The sequence below is a fragment of the Cydia splendana genome, chromosome 3, assembly GCF_910591565.1.
Source record: "Cydia splendana chromosome 3, ilCydSple1.2, whole genome shotgun sequence".
NCBI lineage: Eukaryota > Metazoa > Arthropoda > Insecta > Lepidoptera > Tortricidae > Cydia > Cydia splendana.
In genome coordinates, this window is record NC_085962.1 from 18,551,562 (window position 1) to 18,564,828 (window position 13,267).

At 37.0% G+C, this 13,267-nt stretch overlaps 1 long non-coding RNA gene across 1 annotated transcript; it reads right to left on the minus strand.

Annotated features, from left to right (window-relative positions):
• Window positions 1-10,865: 10,865 nt before the first annotated feature.
• Window positions 10,866-12,623, minus strand: LOC134806298 (uncharacterized). Its single transcript, XR_010146501.1, has 3 exons — window positions 12,094-12,623; window positions 11,953-11,988; window positions 10,866-11,844 (listed from the first exon to the last, which is right to left on the minus strand). It is a non-coding gene; the product is annotated as an uncharacterized LOC134806298 (long non-coding RNA).
• Between the last annotated feature and the right edge of the window lie 644 nt (window positions 12,624-13,267).

Here is a 13,267-nt window from a genome sequence, read left to right on the forward strand (position 1 = left end):
TATATATTTAGTTTTTTTACCAATGAATATTCACTCATAGTCATGCGTATTCATAAAGATATACATATTTCACAAAAGGGAATTTCCGTTTTTTGAAGAACACAATTATCCTACCCAAGAAGAAGTTTTTTTTAATAATTATAATCACGAGGAATTTTAAGTGCAAGCATTTTCGAAAGAATAAAAGCTAAAAGAAGTGAACTACCTAATACAGGTTGCGTATACAACTGGGCGAATTCAACATTTAGCTCTCAAATGCGATGCGATGCGATGCCACAGTTGTTTCGAAGCATTAAGCTCTGAACAATACATCCTTAGTGAGCAAAATGCACGTTACGCGGCTCAGCACACAGGGTACGGTTTATAATTGAACGAGTTAACCAATGTGACATACGGTTGTTATGCGAATTGGGGGGACACTGGTAATAAAATTGTTTGCTTTTAGCGACAACTATTTAATTAATTTTGTGACACATTTCGCTAGCCCAATATTACAGGGTTCTATGTTTCACTTTTATCGAACTGAAATTTGAACATTGTCATAGTGACATTAAGTCGAATTTCAACTATCTGGAAAATGTTACATAGAACCCTGTAATATTGGGCCAGCGATTTGTTACCGGTAGCTGGTAGGTAACCTTTCCGATACAATAGTATAAGTACGTTAAAAGTAAGCCTAATCCACATTTACAGCAAAGTACGAGACAGGTACCTACAGCAAACAAAATAAACTTATAATATATTGAAGTACTAGATAGCATTACAAAGCAAGGCTGTCATCATTATCTTTGATTTGTGTCAATATTATATTCTTAGTGAAAGGGTAAATGATGGCCGCTCGCCCTTCACAAATAGTTAACGTCGACCCTGGATGCGTGTAAACACGACCACTTATTATAGTCTTCAAGGTATCGATTACAAATTATTAAGTCGACTTTTTTATGGCTGGGTCGCTGGGCAGCTTGACATGAAAAACCGGGCAAGTGCGAGTCGGACTTGCGGCCCGAGGGTTCCATACTTATACCATTTTCTGGGTCGGAACGACTGAATCAAATGACCTGGCCTGAACGACATGGCCTGTTATGTATAAGGACTAGATCGCAAAACGACCACAATACCAGAAACTTTATATCTCAAAATGACATGGTAGTAAAACGACCACTAAGCAGAAGGCATTCATTAATGGCTTCGTATCAAAACGACTAGTTCGCAAAATCTTTCTATCTAAAAGCGGAAGAGTTTAAATAATCTCAAATTGGCTCAGCAGCAAAAAATACTTGTTATTGAAATGGCATGAAAATAATATCATCATCATCCTTCTCCCGTTTTTCAGTTGTATCCGAAAGGGTCCCAGTAAGGTCATTTATACCCTATTTTTTTAATGACTTCTAAACTAATTATTGCGGCGCTCGCAGTTGAGACCTTGGTCATCCGACATGAAGGCATTCATGAAGGCTTTGTCGGCGCGGCTGGTCGACTCCACAGGGGACCGTAGGGCTGGCGCGTACCTCTCTCAGCGTATCGCCCTAGCGGCACAGAGAGGTAACGCCGCCAGTGTAATGGGGTCCATGCCGCAGGCCGAACTTTTAGACGGGGCATTTCTCTTATGATTGGGTCCTTTATAGGTTTTTTATACTGTATTTATAGGTAGTTTAAATTAGTACTAATTTATTTATTTAATTTTTAATTCTAGTAATATCTAGTTTAGTTTAAGTTAATTTTAATGTAATTTATTAATTTGAGAATATTTAGAATAGCGAATTTATAATGTATTATTGTATCCAATAAATCTTTAAAGTATTCACTTTTAAAATTCCATTTTCACAATGAGCCCTTTTCTTTGATATAAGTATAACACGAAATAGTTTGCAAACCTTTTTTTAACTTTCTCATTTACCCCCAAAAGTATGTTTAAAATTCATTTGTTTACGTTACCCGCCGATCGTAGGTACGCCCGTCTCGTCTTTGACACAGACTTAAATACATTTATGCGTAGCTCAACTTAATTGGTTTCGTAATTTGATAATTTCGCTACATAAGGTAAACGTACTGGAGCTCGATGCGGTCCCAGTACATGTCATCTTGAAACTACAATTACGTTTACCTTTACGGCTACCACCAGTTTTGACATTGACATGACGCTCACGTTTACGTAACTTACTTTCTATGCATCTCGCCCGTACTGGCATATTAGTGCAAGCGAGATGTACAGAAAGTAAATTACGTAAACGTGAGCGTTATGTCAATGTCAAAACTGGTGGTAGCCGTACTTATGTACCTACAGGTTTTCCCGTGTAAAATATCGGTTACGCTCATAGCCCGTACAAGCAATGTGTTAAATGAAACGCTTTCGGTTTCCTTAAAAAGGTTAATATATTCCGGTACTCAAGTGTCGCGTAGCCAAGGTTGTAAGCGCCTTAAATAATAGACATGTTTTTGTTGCCTGTAAGTGCACTGACGTAGTTGTTTTCAGGGTTCCGTGCCCGGTGATAAGAGGCACTCTGTTGCTAAGCCGCTGCTGATCTTTTGTCGAAATTAAGATACAAGTGTAACAATTTCAGAGCGTGAATTTCTGTTCGCACTATTACATCGCACAACACATAGGTACTGTTAGTAGTTATGTACATAATGAAATCAAAACACATTTATTTCAGATTCCTGAAGATCCATATGTTTAAATAAAATTATTATTTAAAATAAATTGAATACCACTATAAGTATAACTAAAATAAACCTTCACGAAAAGAGCGTACTCCCATCTTAAATGCCGTCAACGCACTTACAACCCATCTGGTGTTGCAGTCCATGGGCCAGGGTAATCGCTTACCATCAAGCGATTCGTCTGCTCGTTTGTATATAACTATCACTTACCAGTCTTAACTAAATTAAATTCTGCGGTTTAATTGTAAAAGGTAACATCGTGTATCTCGCTCGCGCCAATATAAAAATACACATAAGCGTGTAAAGTACCTACATCAGGAGGATTTAATTTATTGGATTTTAATGTTTCATCTTCCAGGGTTGTTCACCTTTAGGGGCCACCATACTGTACGTTAACATTTTTTATTCTTTTGTACTGGAATGTATTTTTTTATTTTATTAGAAAGGTGTTTAATATTACTATTTATTATGTAATTTGTTAACAATCAAAATATGGGATATTAAAAATTGTCTCAAATGTAATTTAATGTGTAACACATAAAAAAATCTAAAACTCAATCTAAGTTGTTCGCAGAAATCGCGAAGCGTCTGGTTGACGTAACTGGTGACCGAAGAGCTGGCGGCTACCTCGCACAACGTATCAGCATTGCGATACAGCGAGGAAATGCTGCCAGCATCCTTGGTACAATGCCTCAAGGGCCTATTTTAGATTTAAGCTAGTTATTAATTTAGTTTAGTAGTACCACTGTATATATATTGTATGTAAATAAATGATTAAAAACTCAATATAGTTACTATTATCCACTCTTCTGCCGCTGAAGAAACTGTTGTGAAGTGTGCAATTTAGTGGAGCTTTTAGATTCAACCAGCTCGATTGTTAGCAACTTGGCACCTTCACACGAGAGACCATCTTGAACATGTCTGAAGTGCGCCCTTGAAATCTGCAACTCTGCGGCATTGAAATACTTATTGGTTTTCACTACAAAGTTAAAAGGTAGGCGGCGGTGGCTAATTTCAAAACACACCGATTTCCTTGTGTTTACGCGATATGTACCTACAATAGGGTATTTAACTGTATTTAAAATAAACTATTTTACACCATGCATGAAATAAAGCACCAGGGGATTAATAGAGAAACGTAAATAGCAGTTATTTTTAGACATAATTTCTATTTTAAAACCCGTATAAAACTATAAAGAGTAGGTAATTTGATTGGGACGTCACATTCTAGTGTTTCATATTTAAATTCCATAGTAGCAAAATCGTTTTGACAGTTCGAAAAATGAAACTGATTTGACTAGTAGTTAAATACCCTATTGTACAAATGTTCAATGTAGTGTTGTTTGAATACGTGTTCAAATCAAGAGCTGAGCGGTGAATGCCAAATGGCTCAAACCCGATAAAATATAAATGATTAGGTAATGGGTGCGTGTGAAATCATAAAAATGTTCTCTAATTTAATTTAAATTAACACGATTTTCATTAATTATATAAATTGAAATGGGACCTAAAACGTAATAGTCACGTTCAAAAATGATAAAAGTTATTAAGTGCACGCAATACAGTATAGGTATTGTTTCAGTTTAAATAATAATCAGCATGTATATACATAGGTATGTTACCGTAAAAACCCATTCTAAGTTAAAACGCATTTTCCCTAGTTAAGGTGCAGTAGGTTCAGAAAACGGATAAAAAAAAAGTCGTAGCGCTTTTTTTGTAGCTTATAGTCTTTTAACGTAAGTTAAAAACCAGTTAGGTTATATTATGTGGGGCTAAATCGTAAGAGCGCTGAACTTAAGTAACTTAGTTATTTCTTTATTACTATAATCGTATCAAAATACGCCGTTAGCGGAGATCAAAGTATGTATACAAATATAGTTAGGTGTCTCCTTTTCGAGTCCGTGTATCCCGAAATCTTATTATGTTTCTCACAAAGCCTTCCCCTCTATGATAATAAACTGTGATCTGTGATGGATAGGTAAATTAAATGTAGATGTTATGAAAATAACTGTTGAAGCACTCGGTTGGCTTTTTGATGAAAATACATGGATTAATAGATTCAGTGACCTGCCAAATATTTCCGCTTGCTGCACGAAATTATTATACCCCCCGTGTACTAATTATTATTATTGTTGAGAAATAAACATAATGTACCTATAAATTATATATTTCTGTCTCGTATGAAACCCGGTAAATGTAACGAGCATTGTTAAAATTAAATGTACCGTCAACCGGGGTGAATAGGGAGGTCTGGGGTGAAAGAGACAAAACTTAAAATGTGATTTCCCTGACAGTTTCTTAGAAAGTACCCACACAAATTGTATCATTCGATTGGAATAGTAGATTTTGTGTGATACAATTTGTGTGGGTATTTATTAAAAAAAATGTCAGGGAAATACACGTTTTAGGTTTGGTCCCTATTCACCCCGATATTGTATTCTACGTTTTGTGCTCGAATGGTTGTGAGAACCTAATGAAAGCGATGAAAGCTCGGCAGTGCGACTTCGCGCGGCGAGCCAGCCGCCCGCCCTACGCCCGCCGCCGCCCAACCGACACCTAAACTTTTACTATTTACTTTACGCCCAAAGTGTCTTTATTTATTTTATTTATCGAGACTCGTAATCATTGTTAATGTTTATACACTTTATTGAATTGAGCGCGAGTAGGTATTCTTTAAGTAAACTGAATAGTTAAGTGCAGTGAGTTGTTGATTTGGAGCGGCATTGTTGATTGGTTAGTTGGTTAGTGTTATACAACTTAAAAGAGAACCTTTTTGTGGAAACGATGTTTGCATTTATTTTACATTGAGTATTATTACTTGTATCTCCTTAGATATCACGGGCCTATAAATCCCGGTCTTTTGATAGGCTTGCGTGGGGATATAGATCCAACACGTAGAGGCCCTTTGGAGAGCTTTAATGTCATGTAGAACGCCTGCTGGAACCCGTTCACAGGCGCAACAATAGACACCCATGAACCGGTCTCAGCAGGCATTGGGACTATTGTAGAAAAAGTGAACAGTATGCCGGTCTATGGATTGATGTTTGGGTGGACAATGAGATTGGGCTATTGTAAAAGAGGTCCGGACACCTGCCATAACAATGTTAACACTGTCATCGAGGCAGGCGGTGACTCGCCGCTGACTAGATGGGCCCCTGAAACTGCCGTCGTAAAGACGACCAGGAGCAACATCGGTGTGAGCGGCTCAGGGGTGTCGAGAGGTGTGCGCCGCTTTCTACCCAGTGGCTGTTACCAGCCACTGTGCCAACTCGCGTCTTATGCATCTTTCACTTCCACCCCTGGAGCATATAGCTCTAGCGACTCCTCTCTGGACGGCCAATGAAGGCAAGCCAGAGCTGAGAGTCCTGCGGGTCCCCTTGGGGTCCACTCCGACCGACGAAGACACGCCGGAGACGGAGACCCTGACCGATTGAGTATTTATTATTAAATGACATTTATCTTAAACAAAGTAGGTAATGCACAAGTTTCACAATTATGTATTATGTATGTAAGGAATATTAATTCCAAATTGAAACAATGTGCCATATTCGAGTATGTATAACTAATTGTGCGGTATATAACATTGATAGGGTTATTATATTAACACTTATATACCTAGTATTCAATCTATGATACTTGAGGAAAATAATAACTAGTGGCTATGTTGGGTGTAAACCTCGCGTCGCGAGCATATTTAGGTACCTACTCGTAACTTAAAACTAAATAGATTTCAAAAAAAAATAACGACGAAAACTTTATATTTAATCATCGATTCTGCTCTCAAAATTTTACGAAAATCGGTTGAGAATTGTGACCTGCAGAAGGGAACATCCGGACATACAAAAGCATTATTGCCCAAGCTGAAACGGAGACATTCACTAACGCTCTCAAAGCCAAGTTAAGTAAAAGTTTTTCAAAAAAGAAAAGTACTATGTGGTAGATATCTTTCTATATATGAGTACTATCGTACCAAGCTTAAGAGTGATAATAATATTGATAGAAAAAACAAAGAATTTTTTCCTGTATGGTCGCCCCCTTAATTCTTTATTTAATTTTATTTTTATTATTTAGTGTTATAGTAGTAATAGTGGTATAGTAGTAAAAAGCGCTGGTGGCCTAGCGGTAAGAGCTTGCGACTTGCAATCCGGAGGCCGCGGGTTCAAACCCCAGCTCGTACCAATGAGTTTTTCGGAACTTATGTACGAAATATCATTTGATATTTACTAGTCGCTTTTCGGTGAAGGAAAACATCGTGAGGAAACCGGACTAATCCCAATAAGGCCTAGTTTCCCCTCTGGGTTGGAAGGTCAGATGGCAGTCGCTTTCGTAAAAACTAGTGCCTACGTCAAATCATGGGATTAGTTAGTGAATAGAATCAGGCGTTACTTTGCGGAAATCCATACTAATTAAAACCAAAATATTATTTTGCTAATCCGCGAAAAGATAACGTGCTAGTCAATCAGTGCTAACCCGTTATACTTACTTGCGTATTTTTACATGCAATTAATATTCCCACCCTCCCACCGCAAAAATAAATACGCAAATAAATATAACAAACCACCACCAAAAGAATAAACCTCGACACGTGTTTCGCCTCTCTACGAGGCAAAGTATTATTTGTCTTAAAGGCCACAGGAATGTCGTTAGACTTCAAAATTTTGTAAATTTTGTTGTTTTGTGTATTAGATACAGGTCACACTTTATCTGAGAATCATTCTTTTGATATTTTACATGTTTGCGAAAAGGGATTGCGTTTGGGTGTTCTGGAACAACTGGAAATAATTAGGTACAACAATAGGGGCATGATTCTTAACGAACAATTGAATGTTGCGTCATCGCCGTTATTACGAATTTTTCCATCTCACTCACACTTGCACGGTAGGGGGAGTGGTCAAGGTATAAATATGGCCGACCATTCTAGACAGGTCATTCCGTTGCCGGGCGTCAGACCGTCAACAACTCCTGAGGATGCCTCGTAGAGAGGCGAAACACGTGTCGAGGTTTATTCTTTTGGTGGTGGTTTGTTATATTTATTTGCGTATTTATTTTTGCGGTGGGAGGGTGGGAATATTAATTGCATGTAAAAATACGCAAGTAAGTATAACGGGTTAGCACTGATTGACTAGCACGTTATCTTTTCGCGGATTAGCAAAATAATATTTTGGTTTTAATGGGATTAGTTGTCAAGCGGACCCTAGGCTCCTATGTGAGCCGTGGCAAAATGCCGGGATAACGCGAGGAAGAAGAAGAGTGTTATAGTAGTAATAGAAATAGCAGCCACAGCTCGCCTGTTGCTTTCAACTCGGTAATACTTTTCCTGCTTTTTTAATTGAGTTTGGAAAGTTGGGCATCGGGGCTGTTCAGCAGTCGTAACTTGTGAGGTATTTTCAGATTGTTTATCACTCATTTTAAGTTAAAATGTATTTTTACTTTTGTATTATTACCTCACTTTTGTTACGTAAATATGAATACATTGATTTATTAGAGTTCCGTATCCAAAGGGTAAAAACGGGACCCTAAAGACTCTGCTGTCCGTCTGTCTCTCTGTCTGTCACCAGGCTGTATCTCATGAACCGTTGAGTCTCATGAAGCTAGGCAGTTGAAATTTTCACAGATGGTGTATTTCTGTTGCCGCTATAACAACAAATACTAAAAACAGAATATAATAAATATTTAAGTAGGGCTCCCATACAACAAGTATTTGATTGATTGCCGTTTTTGATTTATTTTGCCGTTTTTACGTAATGGTACGGAACATTTCGTACGCGAGTTCGACTCGCACTTGGCCGGTTTTTATAAAAGTAGACACTTGTTTACATGTTTAATTACACACATATCATAAACCATCTAAGATGCGTTCAAAAATCGTAACCATAGAGATAAACTGTTTTGTTACAACATATTTCTTATCTGTGAAAATGTTATTGTGTTATACAAACAGCGACGATATCGATTTATATTGACATTCAAACTTCGAACATAATTTCTAGAGTCAGTCGAGATCAGTGGGATCAAATGCCGCAGTGGCAGTCGTAGCATGCGGTTTTTGAACACATCACAGAGAACTCGAAATATGTATGAGTTTATGTAAACGTACATAATTAGGCATTAAAACACTCGTGTGAGGTTTTAAACTCACACTCTTATTTTAATGTCTTTCATTATGTATAGGTAGCAGTCACATAAACTACTATTATGAAGGCCAAGGCCAAGTGAGCTACGGAAGCTTACCAGAAGCAACCAGAAGTATGCAAATCTCTCCATGCCTTCTCTTTTTTTTTACATGCCTAATTAGACGCATGAAAATTCCGGAAAAAATATAATCTTTTTTTCGGGAATTTTACAAAATTTCGTTTTTTTTTTGGGATTTTTACAGTTTTATTCAGAAAAATTAAATACGTCATACACAATGCCACTGATGAGTGATGATAGTGTTAAAGCCCATAGGATGCCAGAAAGCCCAGAAACTAACACATTAGACATGCAACCTTAACCTACTACAGAATACTAATAAAATCACAAGTCCAAAAAAACTTGGTTTTTTCGCCTTTATACGTTTTTTTCGGAAATATTGTACTTTTTAACTGAAATGTGCATTGTTTTTATTTTGAAAAAAGACGAGCCGTTTTGAAATTTTCCCGTATTTTTCCGGGTTATTTTCATTGGAGGCGCATACGCAGACGGACAGACGTATTCTGCTTGACAAAAATTAGTTTACGTCAATACTTTTACGATTAATGACTCGTAAGTATTATTAATAGCCTATTGTCAAAATATCAAAAGCACTCGCTCATTATCCGTTTCAAAATGGAAATGTACCATTCATAGTCAGAGTAAACATGCGTTTTAAACAACAATCGCGTGCCTACAAGGCCCGCCGACATACATTTTATTTAACAATTTATGCAAAGGGCTGAAGGTATTGCCATTGCTTGCGCAAGCGATGGCGTGGCAGGGCAAGTTTTCAGGGTAGCCTGAAGTTCTGGGTCCGTAGCCAAGACGTCAATTCTGCCCTGTTTATCGTACGTGCAGTACTTGCATGAAAAACATCGTTTAAATGAAGAACTTATTCAAAGAGAATAAGATAAAAAAAATTGCATGACATTTCAACTGCGATTACTGGATATGTTTTTAGCACGGCAGAATTGTTTATCGACACACGCCAATAGAGGGTATTACTGCAATGTTCTGCCGCCAGAGTGCAGCGCTAAGCTAGCAAGTAAACCATAGAGTAACTTATACATACTGTGCCTTAAATTGTTGTTTGACAAGTTTTCACAGACAGTAAAATATGACATTGATGCATAAAGGCGAATTGTTAACAAGGGCCTACCCGGAAACGCGAAAATTGAAATTTAGTTATCTGCCTCTTTATCGCTCGAATATGCAAGAGTGATAGATAACGATATTTCGATTTTCTTGTTTCGCGGTAGACCCCCAGATTGTGATGGATTGTGGTGGTAGCGCCCCCTACGTAGAGTTTCGCGTAATATTCCCCATTGAAAAGTAAAAATATATTGGAATAACAGAAACGAACGAAGTCACGTAATCATTTAACAACTATACCTCCATGAGACACAGACAGTCAGACATATTAAATATAATTAAGATTGCTCGACATGTTTCGCTCGCTTCGACTTACCCTGTTTACTCGTTTTAATATATCTAACACGTACCTAATCATTTCCATACATTAGCAAGTTTCTGTTGGGATTTTCTACACACGATTCTAGGCTAGGCTCCCTGGTTAACCTGAAACCTTGCCCTACCTGTGACCTAAGATGACCTTAAAATATGATGATAAACACATGTAAAAAATACAGTAATCTAAATCAGTACAGAAGTCAATGAACCCTACCAAAATTGTGAACATATTTATTTCACCATTATCCTGAGCTTTTAGGGAAGTACGGGAAAAATAAGATAGAAATTAAATCTGTGATCCGATCAACTATGTACCTACATGGAACCAAGAAAGTGATATATGTATTACATATAAGCGATTGAAAGTTTGCATTTGCTCAGTGTAGGGTCCCGTGGCCGCTATTACAATAGTAGATTGTTAACCAAGGGCTGAAACACTCTCTCTCACTTCGTTCGAGCGCCAAACTATCTCGTCAGAAATGGGTGACTTTCACCCGAGTTAAACACTCTACTTTTCATATCGAATACGAGGAAAGTAAAAAAAAACACAGACGGAAAATGTAACAATATGTTTATTCAAAGTATACAATTACTTGAAATTAATGGAAAAATTAGAGCAATTTGCGAATGTAAATGTAACATTTTTGCCTGGAATATTCACATTAGATATAGTTTGTGAAATTTGACTTTCATTTTGAGGTATATCAGTAAACGTCGGAGAAGGCATTCTTATGTTGGTCATTGACGCTCGTAGATTGTCTTTTACTGGGTTCAAGATCTCTTCTTGACTTATATATTCGTAGTTATTAAAGTCTTTTGAACTACCTGGACGCGGCGTAGTGCAATGTACGTTTATTTTATTAGATGTTTTTTCCTTATTCTGCACTACAGCAGGCACAGTTTGCGAGACTTGAGTGTTGCTTTGAGGTGCATCAGTAAATATTTGATAAGGTATCCTTGCGTTTGACGCTGGTTGATTCTCCTTTACTGGTACAAATACTTCTTTGGTATGTAACTCTTGGAATTCAGGATAGTCTTTTGAACTACCTGGACGCGGCGAAGCGCTACGTAGGTTTATGGCATTTGTAATTTTATTTGATATTTTGGACTTATTTTGCACTGAGTCCTCTATATAACTTTCTGCCACTGTGCTCGATTTCCATCCGCCGTGCCGTTTCACCATTGTCAAGTCGGCCCCAGAATCGGCTAAAAGCGTTGCCGATGTTCTGCGGAAGCAGTGCCCTGAATATAGATCCGGGTTTGGCAATTTTAAAAATTCTGCAATTGTTTTGGGCATATTTGAGATTTTGTTTCTCCCGATATTTTGTCTTAGACATCTTCCTCGCTGATAATTAAGAAAAAAACGATTTGTTTGCAAATTATCGGGGCGAAGCGCTTGATATTTTAACACAATTCGAACGAATTCTTCCCTCACAACGAATGCTCGGTCGATTTTTGTTTTAGTGTTGGGAAGCTTGACCAATAATAATTCACCGTGCTTTTCTATGTTGTCTACTGTAATGTTTGTAAGTTCAATGCCTCTGCAATAGGGAATGCAAATCGGTTATTTTTTGTATGGAAATAACCGCGGTTTCGGTTAATAACCGATAATTTCCATACAAAAAATAACCGATTTGCATTCCCTACTCTGCAAGCACCGCATATACCCAAAATTAGCGCCACCTGAAAACAAAACAATTATAATTAAGACCTACTTATAAAACTATTATTTACGATTTCTATAGAAATTTAGTTACATTTACAACAAAAATATGATTATTTTATTACCTTTGTTGCCAAATAAACATCATCAGGAGCTTCATTTAAGAAGGTTTCTATCTCATTTGCAGAAAAAATCTTGGATTTTTTGCTTTTAAAGCCAACCGACTGCCTTTTTAGAAACGATGTCAGCTTATTGTAGTTTTTTAAATTTACATCATGTTTGGTGTTTAAAGTGGTTTTAAGCATCGAATATATACTCCACAGCGTTGATGGTTTTAATTTCTTCGATAAATCGCTGAAATAAGTTATCATCACACTTTCCGAGAAAGATTTTACTTTCTTTTCGGACCGCCATTTTATAAAATCCGTATATGATTTCATATATCTTTCTTTTGAAATTTGCGGTAAAAGGCCGTCCACGATAGATTGGGCTTCTGTTCTGATTAAATCAGGCGTTAAGTCGGTTTCAGAATCACTGGATGAAGTCATTTTAATCGCGAAAATGAATTTAACTTAAATTCGTTGAATAATACAAAAGTTCACACTAGTTTAGCTTCCCCGCCCTTTTACTTTTTTAAGCGTTGCGTAACTTTTTTTCAAGCACTATAATGCAAGTAAACTTAGCGGTGAATTCGATGTCTTAAATAGCATACAAATTTTATTTCTTCTTTTTCTAAAAACGTAGCTTTCGAGTGAGAAAGAGATGTCTCTTTCCCGCTCTCACTTATGGGTGCAGCGCACCGTGACCTTGGTGCGGTGCGGTAGTCTGTAGCGGCTATTAAATATTAAACGCTTGTTTTTTTGTGAAAAACTACTTATAAATATTGATATATGTTAAAAAATTTATAATTACCACTGTAATTATAATATTTTCACATTATTTGTATTTATTATTAGTATTAGTTGAAGAGTGGCAGTACGCGTTTCTGCCTTAGCTCACATGCACAAGTTTAAGTAAAAAAGTTTGTAGGTGTATTCCATTTGTCGCCACCTCATACAGCCTAGTGAATATATCAGCTAAAATAAAAGTAATGAATTTACAACATAAACTCATTTTATATTTAATAAAATAAATTCCACGAACTAGTAAGAATAAAATTACCTATTTCCCCTATGTCAGTGGCGAGGTAAGTACCTATTGATATCTATTAGAATTAGCTCCCGCATAATGCTTATGAGACGAGCACTAATTGGAACGCAATTTTTTTTCTGCACTAGAGCATAAACGTATCACTTTCTG